Consider the following 24361-nt stretch of genomic DNA (forward strand, 5'->3'; position numbering starts at 1 on the left):
TAAAGCTAGCCTGTTCTGAGGCAACAGAACACAATGACATAAAAGTACAAATAAACAGTCAATTTCTGCACACAAAAAGGATCTATTTTACATAATTACTATGACTATTTGTAAAATTTACTACATACATGTACAAAATAAATGTAGTACAAGTAATAAAAGGGTTTACCATCATCACCAATCCAAACAAAAAACTTACATTCCATTAGAAAAATAACCCAAATTACATGTAATTTTTTTACAATGCACTCCAACCTAATCTTAAGCTGTAAAAACTAAAAACTTACAAAACTTGCAAAATAAAAGTTAAGGTATAAGTGTCCGAATGCTCTACATTGCAATACTTGAATATCTGGCAGAATAAAGGAGAGAAAGGAGGCACAGAAACTGCTCAAGCAACACACTGTGTGTCAGTCAGTCTGTTACCTGGAGGGCAAGCTGGACAGCTGGCAGCTGGAAAAACCTTCAGAGGGGAGGGAGACGGTAAGTGACATCTTACAGTGCATGCCAGTCACACAGCACTATTCACATCTCTTTGCCTTACAAAGAACACAGCAATTACAGTATTTCAACATGAGAGGCATTCACTTATACTAATTATCGCATTAATACCTATTTCTTAAGGCAAATATTCTGGCTGTTCAGTGAGAGTTTTGCATTAACTACAGTTTGGTGCACATAAACTGCTAGTGCACAAAAACATGCCACCAGTTGCTACTCTGCAACATACAAAACACAAATTTTACTTTGGGAAGTTTAAGTATTAATCCTAAAAACCTTAATTAATTACCAATTCACTAAAACTTTCAAAGGGAACTTACATCTTTATCTACTTTTTCAACACTATTAAAGAAAATTCTGCAAATTGCTAAACCATAGTCTTTTAAAATACCTATAAATTTGAAGATTTATCACATTCCTAACACATGAAACATAGTTTAACATGTTTTGCACTAAACCATTATAAAATTATAAATAATTAAGAAGGTGTAAAACATGGATACTAAAAAAAATGGCCACTTCAAGTGTATGGCATACCAAAAAAATGTTTTAGTGTTTGAAGCATTTGTGAGCTATCATACTCACTCTAAGGGATAATTAACATTGTTCTAAAATATTAGAAAAAATATTTAATATCCTACATGTTAGCAAAAGCCATCATGAAATATACATTTGGTTACTGTTTGAAGCAAAGTCAATATTTTGAGAATTAATATTATAGGCTTGATGCTCACACAAACCCAACTACTGTTGGCAAGTTTTATTGACGTCTTGGCTATCACACTACAAATACACACTAATCTAAAACAGTCACAAACTTCTGCTGATGGATACAGTTGCTTTAGGTGGTGCAGGAGCACATCATGGGTTAGCACTGGGGAGGACTCTGGTTCCAGCCATGATAATTATGTAGCTTCCTATTTCACTCCAAATGGCAGATTGGTTCCTTAACAAGTTCCATGGCAAATTCCCTCTCATATATTCTTAATTGTGCTGTTGGACTTACATATTCTCAAAAAGCCAAGCTTGCTCTATACATCAAGAAAATAAACCTATTAATGAAACCAGTTTACATCCTCAAATAACAAAAAATTAGACAACCAAATATTCCTTGACACAAGCAGCAAAAGGTGTACAACATTTTCAAGAGCAAAACCTGAATTCATCAAAGTATCAGCCCCACCATATCAATAACTGTGTTTATCACGAAAAAATTTTTATGTGCCATGAAAATGACAAGTTGTACCAGGAGATTTCTGCATTACTTCCACAAATCACAAGCCATATTTAGTTGCTTCTTAGGAGAAAAAATTTATGTATAACCTTGAACCCACAGCTAATTACAAAATATAATAAAAACACCAAATTTTGGGCTGAACTGACACCCTCATAATGATGACTACAAAATTTGCAAAAAAAAAGAAAAAAAAGTGAACTTTGGCATTAAGACATAACTTCAAAAACTGTACTAAAGTTAAAACTACTCAACGCAACATGATGATAGTATATATTATGTAGACAGGATAACAAGACCATATCCTAAGAAACATCTGGCCACAAGACTGTGGAGTTACAGCACTTCAGTCCTGAAGGCAAATCTCCTGGTATTGTGATGAACACAATTTGAGTTCTGAGTGTAGGGAATCAAGTGGAAAAAATTGAGAAACCAACAGCAGTCATTTTAACAAAACCTTTTTTTTCTCAATTTTTTCCACAAAAAACTATAAAATCAAAGACAATACAAAAATAAAATCATGATTTATTTCTACAAGGGTACAAGGAATTTCCCATTATTTACATAGTAGTGTACAGTAAAAATTGTCAATAAAGGACAGTCATGAGGAAAGAAAATTATTATCTATGAGAACTAGATTGTTTTACTTAACCTCACCTACACTTAAAAAAAAATATATATATATATATATATGATTTTCATAATAAAAAGTATTGAAAAAAAAAATTATTTAAAAAATTAGTAATTATAACAACAAAACTGTTTACCTTAAAACTTATCCATCTTCATTTACACATCTCATGTAGAGCACTTGTTATGAAGTTTAATTTTGTTTGCTTTGCGGCAAACAAATTTTTTTTTCAAATGTTTAATTTCACTTATCACTTTCAAACCCTCTGTATCACATTTTTTTAAGGAAAAAAGTTTCAATAGTCCCGTTCCTTTCATAGCTTAGTTAACGTCTTACTATAAGATCCGCTTAATTGATGTCAGAGGGATCACGTTCAACTTCCTGTGTTGCATTGATGAGAGTCTCTTGATCAAACATCGTTTATAAACAAAATATTTTTTTCCTTTTCCCTGTCTCATTTCCCGACTAAACTGGCAAACCGTAAAGTTAAAAATTTTCAGGTCACTTAGGCCTATTTGTTTGCGTGCCATTCAATGCCAAGAGAATTCATGTTTATTCCCTTAAAACATGCTGTTTTACTATTTTAATGATAACAGGTTTCTTAAATTTGCCTGCCATATTTACACAAGAGTAAAAAGATCCATCTTTCTTTTGAAATTCTTCCACCCATATATTTTTCAGTTCTTAGCACATTGTTTTGTCACGCAATGCACAACAGAAAAGTTCAGTTTCATCACAGATTTAAAGTTTTTTTCAGAATACTCACTGCAGAGCTCTTTCATTTTATCATTTGACTGAGCTACGACGTTTACGTATACTTCCGCACCTTCCCAGTAAACATTTTTGTAATAGATGTTATATCTTGTTATGTCTTATGCTAAATTTGTACAGCCAAACCACAGAGGATTCAAAATTATTGTAATTTAGTTCTTGTGCTTAGTTTTTTGCGAAAACAAACCAAGTTATGTCTTGGCAATTTGCAGTGTCTTCTCGCGAATGAGAGGCCCACATATTGCAATATTGTTACTTCTTGCCCTGCAGAACCATTCATACGTTATATTATTTACTGCTAAACCTTCATTTTTCGGAAATGAGTGTTTTCTTGACACATTACTATCCTCCAACCACAAATTTGTAAGTGCAGCTTTACTTTTTTATAATTTCTCCTTATTTGTGTTTTTCCCACAAACACTGAATTTACTTGCTAGCTCACGAACACTAAGTTTTTCTTTTTCATGCATATTAATCACATCAATTTTTTCTTGCAGTGTGAGACGTTTTCATTTCTGAGACATTTTTTATTCCCTCCAAAGTTACGCAAATTACGTAAAATAATGCACAAAATTTAAAAAATATACATTTTCTAGCATCTGCTTGTTTGGTAAAACATGCTTGTGGACAAAAAAACAAGGAAGTACTTTGTTTGTAGGGTTGGTAGCACTAAGTAAAGAACTCACATGGCAGCACAAGTTAAATTGTGACTGTCATGGCTACAAATTACTGCTGCCAATGCCAAACATTCAGATTGCCTAAGACAAAAAATGCAGAAATTTTCAATTACATAAATGTAAATAAACAAAATTTTTATCCTTTAAAATTGCAGTCATTGTGAGGCTGTAGTGATATGTGAGTGTTTTTGAGGGAATTAAAAAGGAAACAATGCGCCATGTCGATGTCTGAATCCATTTTTCAGAATGTCTCTTGTATAGTGTTGTTAGCTTCCGAAGAGCTGGTATCAGTTTGCCAGAGAATTGAAAGTTGTCCGTATCATCATATTTTATTGGAAGTTTGTATTACATCATACATAATCATAAATACTGTCATGCATGTTTTATGAATACTCAATATACTGACAAAGTGTTTCATATGTCCTTCTAGATTGTGAAATGGTGTTCAGTTCATCTACGCTCCGCTCAAACTAACTGCACCTTGTACGTTTCTAAAAAAATTATATATTTCATCATTCATGTACATATAGCAGGTAAGAGTCTATAGAAAACAATAAATACTGTTTTTAAACATGCTGAAGATCACAATGCCACACTCTAAAAATCTCAATAGGATGTCTCAAAAGCGAAAGACATAGGCGAGATTTGATCTTAATATGCTTTTGGATATTTAAACTGTAAATATTACAATTCATGAACAAATGACTTGTTACAAACTTATGGTACCTACCATAATCAAAGACTCAACAGAATACATTAATAAATTAAATAAAAAATAAAATCTAGTTCTAATTTATATTCTAATTTATACCAGCAGAAGGCTGCACTGCTAACTCTAAAATAAAAAAAATTGAAGGGCACTAAATATGAAAACATGAAAGCTTCTTTTATGATGACAATATGAGACCAGATTTCTCAACAGCAACAGACAATGCATTGAAGCACATAGCTGCACTCACAGATGGAAGAGGTAAATGGGGTGAATCTATGCTCCGTGATTGTGATGACTTAATGACAGCAGATATTGGCATTAGGTTTTGCCCTTTTTCTTGCAAGTTAAGACACTCAAAATAAATATACACTGACATTAGTAGCGACCGGGAGTCCATAGCCAACGGACGTGTGCGCGCGCGCTCCTCGTTTACCGTCGGTTATCTTGATCTATTTTGGTTTAACATCATCTGTTGGTGTCAAATATTAATTCTTCCATCTTAGATCAACCTGATTTCCGGGGTTTTTTGCCCCATTATGAACCTCTCTCTTTAAAGTCAGTGCAGGTCGTCAACACGGAAATGTTTAGATCACCGACCAAGAAATCTGGTTCCAGTTCTAGTGCAACTCAGGAACTAACCACGTTGGAGATAACCAAGCTGGAAATAATGAAGCCAGATGCTCTTAAACTCGATGATTTAATTAAAAAGGTTGAACTGCTTTGCAATAAAGTTGATGTTCTTCAAAACGAAAACGCTCAACTTAAGTGTCTGCTTATCGACTCCCGCTCTGAAACGGCTGTGATTAAACAAGAACTCATCTCAATAAAAGAAAGTTTGTTTGTAATAAATAAAAGTGAGATATCTTATAGTCAGGCTTTAATGAAGTCTTTGAGCGACAAAAAAACTGAACGTGTAGCAGCACAGAGCGTCTCGGGTAACAGGCGTCCGTCCAGTGACATACACTTCCGACGCAGCGTGAAAAAAGTGATGTCACCAAAAACAACCACACCAACCAACATGCTGACTCTGACGGCTTCACCATTGTGCAAAATGCACGAAAATCCAAAATGAATGCGAATACTAAATCCAAGCGTGAGCCGGAGAGAAAGAAAACACCGATGCAAGTGGGAATCAGGAATATTCCCACCCTTAAAACGGTCGCCAAGCCTGTTCCGAGAAGAACAAAAGCACTGTTTGTTACTCGTTTTGATCCTTCTGTTCATGCAAACGAGATAGTTGACTATATAACTAATGAACTCAATCTTTCACATGTTAAGGTAGTTAAACTTAGAACCAAATTTGATTCTTACGCTTTGTTTCACATAGTAGTACTTGAAGAAGATTTTAATAGAATAAATAACATAGTATTCTGGCCGAGTGGGTGCTTAATCAGTCCCTTCTACGGTAAACTCCACCCGGAACAAATTGCTACCAGTGACTCAACATCAAATAATTCTGTCAGCACTGACAAGACCGTCATCCCCATGAAACCCTTATCAGCTGGTGTCACTGCAACGAACCTGTCTCCGGTGCTAGGAGGAGCACCGTAATTTGTTTTTGTGTATCCTATTTCAAAGGAATTGGAAATTTTTTATCAAAACATCTGTGGTCTAAGAACTAAATCAAAAGAATTCTATGAAAACATTATTATCTCTAATTATGATTTAATCTGTCTAACTGAAACCTGGTTCAACGATCTTAACATTAATTCCCACTACTTCACAGATCAATACTCAATCTACAGAAATGATAGACACACCTTGCTGACTTCTAAAGATCGTGGTGGCGGTGTTTTGATAGCAGTCAATAAGTTTAAATTCACTTCTATTCAGCCTATTTTTAACCTGGACTACCCCGGAATTGAATCTGTTTGGTTAAAAGTTAAAATGACTCAGAATAAATCCTTTATAATTGGCAATATATATTTACCACCCCAAACATCTCTAAATATTTATTCATCTTATTTTGAGACTTTAGAAGATAAACTGGCTGCTTATCAAGATGAGTTAGTGCTACTTGGTGATTTTAACGTCCCAGGTGTTGATTGGACCAATAATCTAACTACCAACATTGTGCACACGCACATCAAAACTAAAGCACAATATCTTATAAACTTTATATCTAGTCTTGGTCTATCTCTCCTCAGTATAATACAATCCTATCATCCAAAAACCTCTTAGATCTTTGTTTTACAAACATCTCGCAATGTTCAGTATCTCATGCGGATGAAGCAATCTTCACTGAAGACCCATATCATCCTGCCTTAATTATAAAAATAATATCTGACAGCATTCCTTATGTGGTCAGTTCTACTAGAGTCTCTAGGTCCTATATAAATGGTGACTATCTTGGTCATTACAATGCTGTTAAAAACTATGATTGGTCAAATTTCTATGAATCTACTGATGTTAACTATCTTATTGATCAATTAACTACTTGTATATGTCACAATATTAATGAATTCATCCCCGTTTTCATTAGCAAACCATCTAAATACCCTGTTTGGTTTTCAAAAGACTTAATTCAAGCTTTAAAATCCAAGAAACATTTTCACAAACTTTACAGAAGAAACAAAAATATGTACTATTATACTAAATTTTCATTCTTTCGAAAACAAACCAAATATCTTATCAAGCGTGATAAAATAAATTGGACCAGAACCACTAACAATAATATCAAGAACAACCCTAAGAAGTTTTGGTGCTATGTCAAATTAATAAAAAACGGTTATCATGAACAGCATTCGTTAAAAGTTAATGATGTTGTATCTAGTGATCCAGCGGTGTTGACTAATGTATTTGCTGAATACTGTTCAAGTGTTTATGTGTCCTCTAATGTCAATTACCAAGTTCCCACCTTAAATTCATTCCTTGATACCTACAATATCTGTTCCCTCTGTTTCTGACAGCCTTGTGTTTAAGGGCATAAGGGCTCTAAAACCCTCAATGTCTACAGGACCCGACAGGATTCCTAATTTTATTCTGAAAGGCTGTTCACATTTATTAGTACCCCTATTAAAACATTTATTTAATACTAGTTTAAGAACCCAAGTTTTTCCAAATAAATGGAAAATTGCAAAAGTTATTCCAATTCATAAAAACGGAAGCAAATTAAATGTGGTTAACTATAGACCAATATCACTATTAAATGGTCTCTCTAAAATTTTTGAAAAAATAGTTTTTAAAATCACTAATTTCCAACTAAAAAATCGTTTATCTAGTAATCAACATGGCTTTAGATCAGGAATGACCACAGCCATCAATCTAATTACTTTCCTCAATCCTATTTTTAATGAAGTCATTAGCAGGGGTCAGGTAGATGCCTGCTATTTTGATCTTGCTAAAGCTTTCGATACTGTAAACCATTCATTACTATTAGGCAAGTTACATAATTTCGGTCTTAGTGACAATTATGTTAATTGGTTTTCTAGCTACCTTAAAAATTGAACTTTTTTTGTATCTATCAACAACTCCAATTCTTCAAATTTTATAGCTAGTTCTGGAGTTCCTCAAGGTGGTACCTTGTCTCCTTTACTTTTTAACATATTTATTGATGATATTACTCAAATTCTGAATCATTCTTCTGGCACTCTATTCGCAGATGATCTAAAAATAAGTAGAAAAATTTTCTCTTTTAATGACTGTTTATTATTACAAACTGACATTAATGAAATTAATAACTGGTGTAAAGCAAATCTTGTGACCCTCAACAAAAGCAAAACAAAAATAATATCCTTTACTAGAAAATACCTTCCTATCAAATATGATTATAAATTAGGCAACACCTTAATTCAGAAATCCTCTTCTCTCAAAGATTTAGGTATCATTCTAGATTCTAAATTGTTCTTTCACCAACATGTTCAACATTTAATTTCTAGTTCCCGAAGAACATTAGCTTTAATTAAATATGTCACATGTTATGCTACAAAAACTGATTCTATCCTCTCACTTTATTTAGCATTAATTAGGTCAAAACTAGAATACTGCTCAGTAATTTGGAACAACATCAATATGTGCGATACTATGAAAATCGAAAATATACAGAATAAATTAATAAATATTATTAATCAAAAACATCTTCTTCTACCCAATCTGATCTCTCTCTCAAGTCGAAGAGAATTACTTGACTCTATTTTCATTAAAAACTGTTATACTAACAAATTGAACTGTAAATATATACTTGACAACACCGGTTTAAGAGTACCTCCTTTTAACAGTCGTTTAACTTCCACTTTATGTACAGTTAACAGAAATAATGATCTTATCTTTAGGCTAATAATCAATTTTAATAAATTTGATAAATACTTTAATTATTTTCCTTAGTTCTTAATGATCATGTGTGTTTCAGTTTTGTATTGTCTAAATTGTAACGTTTGAATTTTGTTTTATTGTCTTCGTTATGTGTGTTTTGTTTTTATATGTATTATATTGTATTGTTTTGTGTTTTTCATTTATGTTTATTATTGTGAGTGTATATGTGTCTAATTGTGTGCCAACTATTAAAGGCTTTGTCATGTTAGTTGGCATGTTACAATTACAAATAAATAAATAAATAAATAAAATAAATAAATAAATTTTCATGATAATCGGTCGAACTTAACAAATAACCATGACATAATTACAATTAGAAAATATTACAAAGCATAAATCAAAGCAACTTAGACTGTAGTAGGTATAACCTAATATTGCCACACCATATGTGCCTTAATGACATGTACACAAATTAATAAGACTGTAACTGTGGTACTACATCAGCATATCTTTGGCAGCGACTCAAATAACCATAAGCATTAAACAAAATTCTGACTATGTTACATTATGACACGATAAAGGTGAAAGCAGTAGGTATACTAATTACAACTGGTAGTCACATAAATCATTTCTTTCATTACAGAACCAAAATTTTCACAAATATTTGTGACAATGGGGCAATAACTATGCATAATAAGATACTCACAGAAAAAATAGGAACATATGTTGACATTATGCAACAAAAAAAAGTGTAACATTTATATAATACTGGATTCTGTCAGTATAGAATGTCTTTTTTCAAACCCTTTTAATTATACTCCATATGATTAACCTGTAAATAAAGACTGCTACTTTAGCAGAAAAGCCACACACCTGTATAAGTAACAAAAACAACTATGTACTGACAAAGTGCAATGTAGAACTGGAATTATTCCTTCACATCCTTCACTGAAATACTTGGTCACATTTTATGTGATTTTTCCATTTTTTTAAAGGAAACCTTTCAATTGGCAACAACAACAATGAACTAGACTTTTGCATTTTGCATATTCGCCTGAACCCAAGATATGGTGGTGTGACACACATCTGCATACAGGTAATGATCTTGAAATGTTGTACACCACTTACACACCAGTAAAATAATAATTAATTCTAACCTACTTGCCTATTATAACCAACCACAGATAAGATTAAAGAATAAATGAGTAGTCTAACAGATTGCAGACATAAATTAATCACTCGCAAACAAAACCAAGTCAATTCTGATTTTTTTGTCCCTTGAGGATGTAAACTGAGCATTGTAAACTATACACATCATCAACAGTATACAAACAAAATGATACTGAAAACGTGATGATACCTCTCATACAAATGTTACCAACATTACATACCAGTTCACTGTTGCAATAGCAGGGTTTCCTGGGATAGGGATCACAATGCACTAATCTTATTAATTTTTCATAAATATCATATAAACATGCTAAAAATTAAAAAAAAAAGAAAACATGGATAATACAACAAAAGCACGGATGAACACAGTAGGCTTTCTATGAAATGTTGCAACTACTTTGTCACAGAAAACATACTGTGTTCATCCGTGCTGTCATTGGCATATTGTTCATATTGTTACGATCGCGCTTGGCTGCAGTGCTTGGCGTCGCCGCGCTCGTTCGGCCTGTCTGCGCCCCCTTCCACCCGCATCCTCTCCCTGGTATCTCATGTCATACTATCTCGCGACATCCTGACCGTCGCAGCGCGCACCTGCCTCAGATCGAGTTACTTAAAAGAGGCCGCACTGCGGCATAAAAGGACTCACACATGTTTATCGGCGCGTTTTGTGGGAACCCGATGCTTGTTGCGTTTATCGGCGTTCTTTGAGCAGCCGCCGCGTCCTTCGAGGACTCACGACGCGTTTCTGGGCATTTTGACGGCGAATGTCACGCGATATCTCGGAGACATTCCCGATTGTTCTGGACGGGAACCCAAGGGCTATATAAGAAGGTTGGGCCGACCTTCGAGTCAGTCAGTCGGAGACTGAGTGAGTTCTCCCGTGGCGGAGATCCGGGCGATAGTGCCGCGGGTGCGGCAGAGTGGCGAAGTCCTTGGACGAAGGTTCCAGGGCAGGGAGTGAGTAAGTTCAGTGGAGTCGAGAGCTTTCCCGCGGCGGAGTTTCCGGGCGATAGAGTCGCGGGCGCGGCGGAGTCAGTGAAGTTCCGAGTGAGGCGTCGAGTGGGATCTCGGCGAAGGGAAGTGCGTCGGCGGCGGCGGAGTGCGGTGACGGAGTCCTGCGGCGGAGACCCACGAGGGGTGCTGCGGCGAGAGTTGCGCCAGAAGTGCGGCCCAGCGAGGTGTGTGAAACGAGTGACTGGGGAATTGACATTTCTTTACCTGTAATTAATTATCTGCCAATTTAGAAGATTATTTGTAAGTGACAAGTAGTAGTAATAAATAAAACTGTGTGTGTGAAATAAAATCTATTAATTGGGCTATCCTTTACGAAGCCCCGCGGTAAATCGTAACAATATTATCTGTTTAGTTTCATGGCTAGTTCATCTGTGCGACACTGTTGTCATGAAGTCAATGCTATCTGCTTAGTTTCATCCTTGGGTTCATCTGTGCATTGTTGTGGTGTCCCAAGGTTGAAATATTTTTCTGTTTTACTGTTCTTGTTTCTACTATCTCATAGTTGTCAGCCCAGTGTATTTGTCTATGCTGTAATTTTATATGACTAAATTCTTTCTGTGGAATTATCTATGCTGTCTAGGCATTTAACATCAGATGATATTAACTTGTTTGTGTGTTTATGTATTCATCTCTGCTGCCCATTCTTGAGGTTATGTGAACCAGTGTAAACTGTGATGCAAATTTGAAATAACTGGCACAAATTAATTTTTCACTTAAAATCCATAACATAAATTTTGTTAGCCCACTGTTTATCCTGATCAAATATTTTCTACTAGGGTCCCGTGACATTATCCCAGCGCCGCACCCAAGAGGCTGGTGTGATTTCGCCAGCCAAGTATTAAACATCATTTTTCTTCCCGCCTCAGGCCAAGAGCGCGACCAGTAACAGTGTCCAACTAAGTGTCGGAGAATGCTTTTCTCAGCATCCTCCCAGGGCAGCCCTCTTCCCAGAGCTCAGCTTAGGTTAGCAGCTCCAGTCATGCCCCATTCTAGTTTTCCAGGGCTGTCGGGCACGTATCAGCGCCCACCCTAAGACATTTCTCACGAGCTAGAAGATCTCCCTCCATCTTTTCCATGAACTTCACTGAATGCACTAACCAAGGTATTTAACCTCGCCTCTTGGCGAGCCAGAACCAAGAACACCTCACTGGCTAGCGAAAGGTCTGCCTTCGCCATCTCGTGGCGTTCCTCGTGCAGGACTTTTGTGAACTAACCCCGAGTCTGTTTCACCTGCACCCCGACAGAGCACGCTGCTTTCGGAGCGTGAGTGACCCCCGATGCCCCTTAAGTTAGGCTACCAGCCACCTTTATTTATTTTTATTTTTTTGGTCGGCGGAGCGATCTCTCAAGCCGCCAACTCCAACCAGTCAGAGGCCAGTTCCCTCACTCCCTAGGCCTCCGGGCCCCTAGCGCAAGTTTTAACTACATGCAGCCCTATGGATTGATTCACTCTTCTGTCGTCATTGTGGTGGTTTCGTTCGTGAAGCAGTCTTAGAGCGACTAACTTAAGGGATGTAATCCCAGAGTTTCCTGGAAGTGATTCCTAGTTTTTTTGATTTCTAGCTTGCTAGTTGCATTAGTTCGAATTACTAGGTAATCCTGTAGCATGACTCACGCGAGTGCTAGTGCATCTTCAGAGGGAGTGATTTACTTCATTCCACCCCTAGAATGGTAAGTGGGAAATTCTACGCCTTTTTGCCTATAGTTGGCTGTCTACCTAACTTTTTTCCTGACTTCTCTTTTCCTGTTGCTTATCACCTTAATTTGTATTCTTGACCACTGGACCTCCTTTTCATTTGGTTCCAGTGGAGTACAAGAGATGGTACAAGAGTTTGGCCTTTTCTCCGGCTCAAGTCCATTGCCAAATTCCATTCAATTCACATGCTTCCCTCCCGCTTAGACATGAATGCTACGCATCTCTCCAGCCGGCTAACCTCTCAGCCGCCACCTCTTCTCCTCGCTTCTAGTCACCACCAGTGAACAGTCAACGATATCATAAATAGTTCCGCACTGGTTGGGCTAACCAATGTTTCAACTTCCTAGTTAAATTATTTATGTTAGTTTTTTGTGAAAACTTGATTATAACATGTCTTAGTTGGTCAAAAGGAAAATGTTAAATTTATATTTAATGTACAATTAATAATTATTTGTAATCAATGAGTTTTGACGGCCGGGGTCCCTCCCAGTAACTTTGAGTTGTGTAATTTTGTAATTCTTGAAACAATCAAAAGAAAATAATGAAAACTATAATTAGCAATAAAAAGGGTAAGCTTTGAGCAAACATCTTCGTTTTATTTATTTCTTCAAATATAATCAGTTTTCTACTTCTTGTGAGAAGGAAGTTTTCTTTTTTTTTTTAAATGTTTCTCCCTTGTGTACCTCTGAGTATACTGTAGTGTCTTTCGCCCACTCAAAGCAGCTTCCAGGACTTTTATAACTAAATAACTTTTATAACTAAAATAAAGCTCTCGTTAACAACACAAGAGCAATAAACCAACATAACATATGTCCATGAAATTGTTTTAACTACACAATAATATTATTGCACAGTTACTTGATTTGAAAAAATTTTAAGTAATTTTATGCACAGAGTACCATGTGAATATTTAAATTTTGTTGAAGAATAATACAATAAGCTGTACCGTGTGAAAAAAAAATTTGCTTCTGCACTTGCCCCTAATTTGGGGGGGTCTGTTCTATTTGGTTAGAAAAATTCTATTTAAACTGCTACTAAGGTTTGAAATTAATTCAAACACCACCTGCTCTGACTCAGCTTGTATTTAACAACTGAATAAATGGTTTGAGCTAATTATTATTTTAGCACTTATACATTTTATTCTTCACCAAAATGTTTATTTCTGATTTTCATTTTGATTCATACTTTTGTTCTGTATTTTTAGTCTTGCAAATAATAACAAAAACCAATAAAAATTCTTTCCTTTGATGAAACAGAATATAATAACACTATTTTTTTTAACATTATTATTTGTTATCACTAATACTTTAGAAAAAAAGGTTTTTTTTTTTTTATTCTTAAGCTCAATTTCTTTAGTTTTGCTTAGGACACACAAACCAATGACATTGGCATTTCTAAATTGTTTCTGCCAATTATGGCATTAACTATCGTATTTGTTGGTAACGTGTGCTCAATACTTATACAGTGCAATATGAAACAGTGTGACATATTGCTAAAGGCCAGGGAATAATAAATAGCTAACATCTGACAATACAACACTGTATAACTTTACAATCTTATAGTAAAGCATTTTATCACATTGATGCAAGCACATGACTTAAAGTCAATAACAAATTTCAACAATATGTTTTTTTTTGTTAAAATAATAATAAAAAAATTGATCTGGCCTTTGAGAAATCCTCTCCGACACACGCAACAAAGCTCTGATTGGGTAAAACTCATTGTTTCAACAAAAGTATCGCCCTATTGTGAAACAAACTAACATGGCTTATAAAAACTTTATAGAACTGTTCTGAACACACTTCTCTTAGGGTACTGTAAGGAGAATTTTATTAAAACCAAGTTATTTAATAATTTTATTGCAGTTGCAATGTGAAATAAAAGATTTTAAAAAATCATATAATCTGTAAATATTGTGAGAAAATTTTATTTATCAATGACTTTTGCATTAATTAATATTTTTAACACTAAAAATATTGCAATCTATGTCAAAAATGTGGACAATTCTCTGATATGTCATTACTCAATACGATTGTATTCGCCAATTTTACATGTACAAAAATATCATGCAAAGAAGAAAGAATGTGTGAAAACAAATTAATTATTAATGTATTTTACAATAGCTAAGGTTTTAATACTCACATTATAATAATTAGAAGTTGTTGAAAAGCTTAAAATTCCAATGTGCATTGGGTATCACACAGCCTTAATTTAGTTATTACTTAATACGATCATATTTGACAAGGCTCCAAAATTATAAGAGAATCAATGTAGGAAAATTTTTCTGCTATCATCAACAGTTAATATTTTTGTAATTGTCAATGGACAGCATGCGTGCACATGCTCACACACACACACGCACATGCACACACAAGCACACGTGCACACACAAGTAATTGCACATAAACACACATGCAAGCACACACACAAAAACACGAAAAAACAAACACACAAAAAACACACAAAGAGAGAGAGAGAAAGTTTAACTTTTAACTTCTCTCAATAATGTGTGCAGATTTATATTCGTGATCCATCAGCATTCATTAGGTAGGTACGTCAGCGACATAGAGTAGGTAACCATTGTTTGGATATGTACATTCCAATAAAAAAGTTAAAATAATATTTATTTATGAGACAAAGATTTTATTTTTTAGTTTCTAGTCATTAAAAAAAACTGCAAAATTTATTGCTTGCATTTGGGTGAAAAGTTGCTGTATAATATAAAAAAAATTCAATAAAAATTACAACTAATTTTTTTTACAAAGGTAAATGAAGGTAAAACACATGAAATGTTCCAAACCACTGTGTTGTGTGTAAATGTAGCTTCCAATTATGTGCTGCACATGTGCACATGAGGGGTGGAAGGACCTACACTACAGAGAAAGTTGAAAGTATCATGAAAACAGCATTCAAAAATTCCTACTAGATTCTGAGAAACTACTTTTTATATGTTAAATTAGGTAGCCTGTGCAGTGACATGGCTGCCGCAGCTCTGTGCTTTATTTCAATTGGTGATATCCCTGATCCTATTGTCGCCACCCTGCTGTTTCCTTGAGACTAGCTGCAACTTTATCCTGTGGTCTCCAGAGATCCTTTAGAATAGAGCATAACCGAGGTTGTTTTCAAAAAGATAGGGATTTTTAATGTCAGTAATTTATGACTGAAGAAAATTTAGCACAGAAGCTTTATTGAAATTGGTATCAAAATATATGAAATTGCAAAATGGCAAGACCTAATCCCCGTTATCACACGGACATTTAATTTTGAAAATGGTCTTGGCTACACTATATTACTAAGGATATTGCAAAACCAAATCAATCAAGAAAACAGTAGGACTGTTGCAATAATCAGGGCAATCTCTCTTTAAAAAACCATCTCAGCAACACTATTCAGTACAACATAAATTTAAGTGATTTTATTTAAGGTAATATTTATGTTGTAAAAAAAAATGACAAATATTTAAACTTTCTGACCAATGTACTCTTTCCATGATTAGAAAATGTTAACTGTGCAATATATTTAAAAAAATTTGCCTTTTTAACTCATAATTAGTATCATTGGCCACATATTATATAATTCATTTTTTTGATGTATATACAACTTGTAGCATGGCGATCTTCATATAAAGTAAAAAAGCATTCTACAATTCAAAAAGTCACAGGTAAAATACCACATGTCATATTTCACTTAGCCATTTGGGAATGTACAAAACATTGTTTAAAAATGCCACTATAATTTTGTAATTTTATAACCATTAGATACAAAACATTATTGATATAAACATTTACTTTTACATACTGTTTGAACACCATCACAAAACTGGCCTACACTTAAGGCCCTGCCACATCTGCGCAATAGCGTATGTCTGACCTTTCTAACTGTATTGTCCGACCATGTTGTCTGATGGATTTTCTGTAGCAGCGTGCCACATTCATTTATCTGATGATCTGGTTCACATGACTACATAGAGGGCATCATGATAGATTGCTATATATTTGTAGCTTATCATTACTTGAGAACTTTACACAAAATAGAGATTAATGTTAATATAAATTAATGGAATTTCGATACTTTTTGTAAATTTTAACTAGGAGTTTAATATCTACTACAAGCAAACCTGTTATTTTCGTACCTACACATGTTTATTATTTTATTTACTTTTAATTTTTTTGTTTCAAAGCAACTTAAAAAACAAAATTTAAAAAAAAAAAATGCTTAATTTTAAAAAAATATAAATAAAACAAATGTTTAGAAATACAAATTTTTCCGCAATTTTACTTTTGTTTGTACTCGTCATGCTTCTCATTGGCCAATATTATTGATGACATCAGATGCTGATGGTGCTGACTGACTTGTCTAACCTCTGAGGTTCAAGTTCGCCAGCTCCGGTCAGACAGATCTGCTACACACTACTGTACCATTAGCACCTGACTTCATTTGTCACATGGAACAATCAAATTTAACATCCGCATGTGAATCATTAGCCCCGACTTAGGCAGATATGACTGCACGAATGTGGCAGGCCCTTTAAACAGCTAGCACCACATTTTGTGTAAACAGTACCTAGATACTAAAATAATCGCCATATTAACAAAGCAGCATTCTCATCCATTCTCATTGCCTCAAATTAAAGACAATTAACTTAATCATTAACAGGAAATACACTGTGTTTACAGTATGAATTTCGAAATCCTGCTGCAGTTGGGCACAAGTCCAGGGGCAAGCAGCCCTGTCTACTTTTCCCATACACTTCGGAAATGTACCACATTCCTTGCTGTCACCTTCTCCTTCCCAACTATTCCAGATCTCTATTGTTTTTACCATTATCGATTCTTACCCTCTTTCTATTCTCCTCCTCTCTCTATAGAGATTTGAGTTTTCCCTCCCGTTTCTTCCTTTCTATCCTGTGTTTATGCTTTCCCCACCCATCTCATTCAGAAGCTCGTACATTCTGACCAACCTCTCTGTCCGCCTTCTTTCCTGAAGATAGTCTCACCCCAGTTCCTTCCTTGGTAGTTTCACATCATCGCAACTTCTTAGAACGGAAAGGAAAAAAATCGGAAAACATGGTTTTCACACACTACACACGTCCCTAAATTTACTCCGAAGGTATGGTTTCTAAATTCCTACTAGTTTGTGAAATAATTAAAATTTTATATATTACAATAACTGTACTTTTACGCTGCCGACGACATTCATTGTTTTCCCGTGTGTGTGTTTTTTTTTATTTTAAGAATTTAGTCAATGTAGGTGGTGGTGTAATAATGAAACTTGTTTAAGTAACGACTGTATTACAATTGTAAGGAATCTTTGAAGTTTATATTTCATGTTTGTTTTTTTAGATTAAGTAACTGTATTATGAAATGTTTGAATTGTTACATTGCATTTTAAGTACGTACAATTTTGAGACACGTTATAACGAAAAAGTCTAATGAGAACCAAAAATTTGAATTGAATTGTTCACGTTCATTTTATGTGAGGAATACGTACTGTGCACTGAAGTAGCTGAAACATTGAATTTTGCAGTCTTTCCAGGTATTATTTGAGTACAGCAGTCATACATTCTGTGTTTGATATGGTTGGTGTTTTGAAGAGCGAGTGAGGTGTGTGAATGGGCTATGCGACGGGTATTCCCTGGATGTATTTGAATTTATGCATTTAACAAATTCTTGGCATTTTTTATTTGTGTATTTGGTAGATCATGGGGTGTTGAGTTCAGAAGTGAAGTGAAGTGAAGTGAAGTGAAGTGTGACAAATGTGGGGCTGTCACTGAATTGACCGAGAACAGTGAATTCTTTAGTTGTCAACAGGCGACTGTTAAATGTGTTGGTAACAAAATTAAGAGGGTAAAATGTAATTTCAAAAATCATTCAGAAAGTAACGTCATTTTCAAAAAGTAAATTTTCAGTTGAAACAATACTTAAGAGGCCACTCCTGTGTTTCAGGGGCACTATGCAACCCACGTTAACCTCATAAGATTCAATGCTATTTTCATTCTGCTTATAACTAATTAACTAATATAGATTTCGAAATTATGCTTGCTTGATATGTAAGACAACGATGCTCTTATCAAAGCCCCTTTCTTCAAAAACGTGCATAAATTATGGTTTTATACTAATCTTTACTAATATGCATAAGTGTATTGTCACTTAATTATTTTTAACTATTACTCACCCAGCTAAGATTAGGTACATTAGGAGACATTGTCATGTTGGGATAGAAACAGTCACAGATTGGTTGTCCTATTGTCGAGAGATGGTGATCAAATGGAGTATGAATGTGTCAGTAGGAAAATTGGGTGGATCGGAGTTAATTGTTGAAATAGATGAGGCCAAAATTGTTAAACATAAATATGATAAGAGTCAAATTGTCCAGGGTCACTGGGTTTTTGGCGGAATCAAGAGAAAAAGTAATAAAAATTATTTTGTTTCTGTCGAAGATAGCACTAGCACAACTCTCCTGCACGTGACCGAGAAATTCATTTTGCCTGGAACAACAATTACTAGTGACTGTTGGCATTTTTATCATTATTTTTCAGAACACCATTATGTTCACCTACAAGTGAATCATAGTTTGAATTCTGTTGATCCCGACACAGGGGCAAACACCCAAAGAATAGAAAGACTTTGGCACGATGTGATGCAGAATATACTTTGTGGTACAGTCTGCTAATTCTGCACTAAGTTGGGTAACTCGCGGAATTCAAGTTCTATTAAAGGTATTCTGACGACAGGGAACAGCTGCATCATTTCTTGCTGACAGTGAAAAGCATGCACCCGCACCCTACATAGGTGAGTGCTGATTTTTTAACATTTTTGTTTCCTATATTGAAGTTTATCCCTGGTTCCTGATGGCTTGATTCTGATAGCATAATCCTGTGGTACATGATGCTTGCTGTTTTATTTCAGTACCTTGAAAGATCCTCATGGTATGATCCTGTTGGCTTGATCTTGTGGTACATGATGCTTGCTGTTTTAGTTCAGTAGTCAGAAGATCTTGCACTTAAAATAAATTGCAAAATAAGAAAGAATTATGATTGTAGGTTGAAAAAAAAAATTTTATTCAATTTAGGATCATAATTCATTATTATATGACAAAACAGCATCATGTACAAAAGGATTAAGCCAACAGGATCATGCCATCATTAACAAGCCTTCAGGATCCAAGGATAAACTTAAATATATGAAACGAAAGTATAAAGAGTATTTTTATTCTCCATAGTTGGCTACAGTTGTGCTAAAAAAGAGATACACTATCATGGGTAAACTATTAATGGTGGTGGCAGTGTGAAAACACAGGTATTGTAATGTAATATAGAAAATTTTAATTATTTCACAAACTAGTAAGAATTACAAAACCATCCCTTTGGAGTAAATTTAGGGACATGTGTAATGAGTGAAAACCATGTTTTCAGATTTTTTCCTTCCCGTTCTAAAACGCTGCGATGTTTGATAATCACCCCTTCATTAGTTCTGATGATCTAATGATATGCTCCCCACTTATAATTTACCAGTCTCCTCTACTTCCCCATCATCACCACCCTAGTTACACACCTCAAAAACTCCCTCTAATTCTCTCTCAAGCACTGCTGTGTATGGGTCCCACATCACCACCATATACTTCAGCATGGGGTGTACCATATTGTTGTTATAGGCATTCTCGTTCAGCACACTACCTACCCATCCTAGCATACATGGATTGCCTGCTTTCCTTCACAACTTTACCCACCTGTTCCTACCCACCCCACCCTTTGTATTCCCGCCCACAAGACACAATACTATTCCAACTCCTTCATTGTTTCTGTAGCACATGACTGGTACAGGCTCCCTGCAAAGTTGTGAGGCTCAGAAACACTCTTGAAATTTAAACATAAGGTTGTGAAATACAGTGTTAAATGTCATCAAGAATTCTACAACCACAGCCACTTATGTATGTGTAATGTTTGTAACCGCATTTCTGCTGCATCCCTGTTTGAAGTTTTTTTTTAATTTTTAATGTTATTAACTTTTGTTTGTATACGTTTTTTAGTAGTACAGAAGTCTGGATTTTAGTTCTTAAGCTATTAGTTTAGTACCTATTATAATTTTAAGAAGTATGATTTTGGTGTAGTTGTGTAGTAGCTACTGTGGTTAAGTGTAAGAGAAGGCTAAATGCCTTAACTTCAAAATTAAGTCACTAAACAAATTTTCTTAGAGCAGCACTATACCCAGATACTTAAAACTTTCTGTCACTCCTATCACCTCTCCCTTTCATTGATAGTCCGTCTTAATCACCAAATGATTCTGACCACCATTGTCTTTCCCATATTAATCCATTAGTTACTTTCCACCCATTCTTCAAATGTCAAGAGTCGTCCTGCAATCCTCCCTCCTCTGCATCCCCGTATACCACACATTCATCTGCAGATGTCCCTTTTATATCTTCTTCAATGATGAAGTTAACCATGATAGTGAAGAGCAGTAGCCCCAATACACTGCTCTCCTCCAAAAATTATTCTCTACTTGTACTGCTAAAAGTAATAATTTAAAGTTATTAATTATTGTTGTTTATAGATCACCTAATTCTAACATTGCTTTATTTTTCAATTCCCTAGATGTATTATTAGAGAAACCTTAAAATTTAAAAATACCTATAATAATATGTGGTGATTTTAACATAAATATGAATATTGATAGTGATAATGCAAGAAATTTTTTGAATATATTAAAGACTTACTGTTACTCAGCCTACTAGGGAAACTGCTAAGACTGCTACTATAATTGATAATATATTAACTAATCTTAATAAAACTTCTTACAAAACCACTGTTATATTTACAGGACTTTCTGATAATTATGGTAAAGTAATTAAAATTAATAACTTTAAAAATATACCTCCTACTAAGGAAAGTACTGTAGAAAGTACGTGCTTTGACAGAAATAGTTTAAAAAACTTTTGCAACCTTTTGAAATCACTTGATTGGTTAGATATCTATAGCAAAAATAATGTTGATGACATTTGTCTGTCATTTTTAAATAAATTTATGTTATGTTTTGAAGAGGGTTTTCCTCTAAGAACTCATCAGATCTATTTTAAAGCTATAAATAAAGGGTGGTTAACTAAAGGTATCAAAGTATCGTCCTTAAATAATAGAAGGTTATATAAACTGTCAAAAATTTCATCAGACCCAGTTTTTGTAAAATATTGTAAAGATTATCATAAAATTTATAAACAAGTTCTAAAATCTGCCAAGAAATCTTATTTTGAAGGGTTGCTTAAATTATCAACAAATAAAACTAAAACTATTTGGAATATTGTTTAAAGTGAGTTAAATGAATCTGAAAATGTACAAAATATAGAGATAAAGAAACATGATTCAGACCTATGCATAAAATATCCATATGAAGTTGCAAATGAGTTTAGTGAATATTTTTATAAAATAGTGCATGAACAACTCCGTGTTCATCAGATTATTAATAATAATGTGTATAACACAGTAGCCATTTCTGGCACAACCTATACATCTTCTATTTTCATATTTCCTGTAACTAAAACATAGTTATTGACAGTAGTTCATAAATCAAAAGGTAAACGTTCATCAGGTTTAGATGCTGTACCTGATTTTATTATTAAGACTTGTATTGATTATACAGTTGACCCATTGTTATATCTTTATAATGAATCTTTTATGCAAGGTTATTTTCCTACCTTATGGAAGTGATCGAAAGTTATTCCCTTGCATAAAAAAGGTCCTCGTGACGCCTGTCAATTATAGGCCAATATCTCTTCTGTCCTCATTTTCAAAAATATTAGAATTATTAATGTTTAATAGATTAATGTCATTTTTTGAGAAAAATAAAATTTTAGTGGACAGTCAACATGGATTCAGGCGTGGTAAATCTACGATAACTGCACTTTATGAATTTATCAGTAATATAACTATGGACCTAGACAGAAGGAATCATCCTGTTGGGCTATTTTGTGACCTAAGTAAGGCTTTTGATAGTGTTAACCATAAAATATTAATTAAAAAGTTAAGCACATAAGGTGTAAGAGGTACAGCGCTTAATTGGTTAACATCTTACTTGTCTCAGCTTTACAAGTAATCGTAGTACAACATATAGATCCCTTAACCAACATAAAATATAATGTTCATTCAGATAGGCAAAACATATATGTTGGTGTTCCTCAGGGTTCTGTAATAGGACCTTAGCTTTTTCTTATATACGTTAACGATTTGCCTAAAAATGTTAAGAGTGGGAAAATTGTATTATATGCCGACGACACTAATATATCTATACATGGAGATAACCCTTTAAGTTTAATTGCAAATATCAAAATTTTAACTAGGGACATCATAGATTGGTTTAAGGCTAATGAATTAATTCTTAATAACACAAAAATGTGGCTGCATTTTAAACTTAATAACTTATACAATTTGCAAGACCCAACTGTGTCGATAAATGGTGATGATATATCTCAATCAAATTCAACCAAAATACTAGGTATAGCTAGGTATATATATTGACAAGAACCTTAATTGGAAATCTCATATTGCTCATTTAACTAAAAAAAATGAGCTCAATATTATTTGCTATGAGAACATTTTCAAAACTGACTAATCTAAATGCTTTAAAAATTATTTACTTTATTTATTTTATTTTTTTATTTATTTATTTTTTACCTCACTTAGGATATGGAATAATATTTTGGGGTAATTCCACGGACTCATCTAAAAATTTTCGAATACAGAAAAGATTTGTACGTATGTATAATAATGCATGTAAATTATCGTACCTTATGCAGACAACTTTTCAAAAGCTTAGGTGTCTTAACATTACCATCCTTATACATTTATGAATTACTTATATTTGCTCATTCACAGTTGAATGAACTGCACAAACTCAATTTACATTGGTATTTACATATTCAACTAGAACAAAAAATAATTTTCATATATTACAACATCCTACAAAATGTGCAAATAGTCTGAGATACTCTGCTATATGTCTTTATAACAAACTTCCACCACATTTTAAATCAGAAAACCAACTTTGTGCATTTAAAAAAAACTGAAAGATTTGCTGTTGGAATTCAGTTTTTATTCTATTAATAATTTTATGGAAGCAAAACTATGCTAAAAATGTATTATTATTATTATTATTATTATTATATGATGTAGGGTCAGGTGGGGTGGATATGATACAAAAAACCAAACTTTTTGAATATTATTTTAACTAAGAGCACCACAACACTGAGAAAATTACGCACATTTATTGGGGCTTTAGAAACCTAACCCTAACTCAATAAAAATTTAGATTAATTAGTTAGATTGATAAAAAATTAATTTAGTGTATCATATTCACCCTGCGATTGGGGGGAAATGATACACAGGTGGGGTGAATGAGATACATCATTATATCCTACTTCCTAGCAACACTATCAGTGTAGTGGGGTGCGTGTGAGACAGGCCAAATGCATGTGTATCACCCACAAAAAATTTCATGACAATCAGTTTAGTGGTCCTTGAGTTCTGACATAAAATATGAAGTCATGTTACAGAGTGAATATTTTCCCTCTATATTAAAGAAGCATACATTTGGTCACAGTACATAAATGTGACTAGTGACTAGTCAAACAAATTCTACATATGTACAATTTTGATCATTTATCCACGTAGGTACTGTCCAATTATTGAACAATCTTCTCAGTCAACAACAAATTG

At 34.1% G+C, this 24361-nt stretch overlaps 1 protein-coding gene across 4 annotated transcripts in view; it reads right to left on the reverse strand.

The window, feature by feature from the left end:
- The window catches only part of LOC134540079 (uncharacterized), a 41791-nt gene that overhangs the window by 15210 nt on the left and 2220 nt on the right, over positions 1-24361 (reverse strand). The gene's annotated exons all lie outside the window — the stretch shown is intronic.

The sequence above is a fragment of the Bacillus rossius genome, chromosome 1 (assembly GCF_032445375.1).
Source record: "Bacillus rossius redtenbacheri isolate Brsri chromosome 1, Brsri_v3, whole genome shotgun sequence".
NCBI lineage: Eukaryota > Metazoa > Arthropoda > Insecta > Phasmatodea > Bacillidae > Bacillus > Bacillus rossius.